Raw genomic sequence first — 2,251 nt, forward strand, 5'->3', positions numbered from 1 at the left:
GTTGGGTTTTGTACATTATTTTGTATATTTTATTTAAAGTACTCTTAACTGATGTATCTGGATTTAAAACATCAGAATCAATTAGATGTTACATTTAATACAGATGAACATTAGGTAGTATTAACTGTTAATTTTATTATATAGGAACTGAAACGTCAAATATATATTTTATCATTATGCTTCACAATCAGTGCTATAAATTTCTTTATGCAAAGAAGAAACTTTCCTAATGTTAATACCATGTTTCCTAGAAGTTAACAATTTTTGTAAACTGAAGTTACGAGCATTCTGCACAACCATTTCATATATAATTTCTTCATGCATACTTATGTATGCAGATAGGAACTGAAGTCATTTTTAATCTGCAATGAATCCCTATTATAGATGTATCAAAATCTAAATCCGGTTGGCTTCATAGTGTCTCAAGTACATTAACTTGTGTTAGCAGGTGCACATTTTACCGCTGGAATTAGAAACATTTTGCCAGTCTGTTCTGCATACCATTTGGAATCCACTTTTCTGTCTTAAAAGGATCGTAAATTCCAATGTCCTTTATTTGACTCAGTGGGATATAGCTGTTGTAAGTAATAGGGCACAGATGTGCAGTAGTATCTTGTTTAATGGCATTTCACTGTTCATTCCCTTTGCCACCATTAAAAATTTTGCTTTCTTGTAATTATCAGTGCAAAGTGTATTTACCATGGTAGAACTCCAGTGTTAGAATAGTTTTTTTCTTACAATATACTTTCTTTGGTTAGGTTTGTGTATGTGTTGCCGATTACATTAGAAATTGGTGTTAAGTCATTATTTATCACATTCTTTCACGAGAGCAGTAATAAAAGTGTGTAATCTAGGAGAAAAAGTTAATTTGTCAAAGTTAGGTAAGCATGATGTTTAGGTCCTATTTTTCAATTTTATAACTGTTTTATTGCAACAATATTTGTATTTAAGTCTTCATTTTAATGCCTTGTGGTGGTTTTTTTATGCATGTCACTGAATTGTCATCCCGCAAGAATTGATGTGCAGCATAGGGTATTAAATCTACATAATGATTTTGAAACAGAAAAATAGTTGATGGTAAAAATGTAAATGTTTTGCAAAAATTCCTTATAAAAAAGTTTTGTAGTAATATTTCACTTGTAAATTTTTCTAAAAAAATGGAAAAGGAAAAAAATGAGAGTAATGTTTCCCCACATCTAGAATTTAGAAATTAATTCTGCCAGCAGAGCCTGTAAGGCATTAATTTGACACTTTTACAATGCTGATTTGTATAATTTTTCGTGGGTTTGGAACTAAAATCATGTACAAGTTGTTGCCTGCAATAACATTTTGCAAGTAACCTATTAAAATTCCCTTGAGTTTAAAAGGTTTCTTCCTTTAATTACTTACAATATAAAACAGCAATAAATTATGTTTGAGTGATAATCTGTTCATCAGGAGAACACTAGAAAGCAAATGCTTCTCAATGGGGAAAGGTTGGCAGCAGCTTCTGGATTTGTGTAATTAAGGGCCGGACTTGCTGGTCAGCATTTCCCAACTGGCAAGAGTCCCAGCAGGGAATTAAACCAGCAGATTCCAGCTCAGCATGAATTCTGTGGGGTTTGTTCAGCTCTTGCGAATGGAAGTTACGGTTGTTCCTGAACATACTAGAAGAATAACCAAAGGAAAAACTTTTCTAAGGTAAGGAGTATGAACATAAGGACACACATAAGCAAATAATAATGTATTTTTTTTAAAAAAAAAAAAAGATAATTCCATTTGAGAGAGACAGAAATAATGGAAGTGTTGTGATTGTATTGCAGACAGGGAATGAGTAGAACAAATAGGTGGAAACTTGAAAGTATTGACTTCAACTCATAGAAAAATATATTGAGCTTTTCTCAGTGAAATTTAAATGGGTTCCTGCATTGTGTTATACTAAAACAACTTTGGTATACTAAGTTGCTAATTATAATGTATACTAATTTTTTTAGTACTAGAAGAATTTTGATGGTAAACCTTACAGTACTTCTGCAGTGAACAAGTAGTCATATTTCACCAAGGAAGAAATAAATATCAAGAACATTTGCTTGTTCCATCTTTCAAAAAGGGTGGAACTTAAAATTTGTGGCTTCTAGCCTTGTACTGCAAGACAGAATCATCTTTCCTAACTGAGACCTAGAATAAATTATCTTTATTGTATGTTTGATTAAATACCTGTTTAATTTTAAGTCTTATTAGCCTCTATTTGAATGCAATGGTTCTACTGCTA

The sequence above is a fragment of the Caloenas nicobarica genome, chromosome 2 (genome assembly GCF_036013445.1).
Source record: "Caloenas nicobarica isolate bCalNic1 chromosome 2, bCalNic1.hap1, whole genome shotgun sequence".
Taxonomy (NCBI): Eukaryota; Metazoa; Chordata; class Aves; order Columbiformes; family Columbidae; genus Caloenas; species Caloenas nicobarica.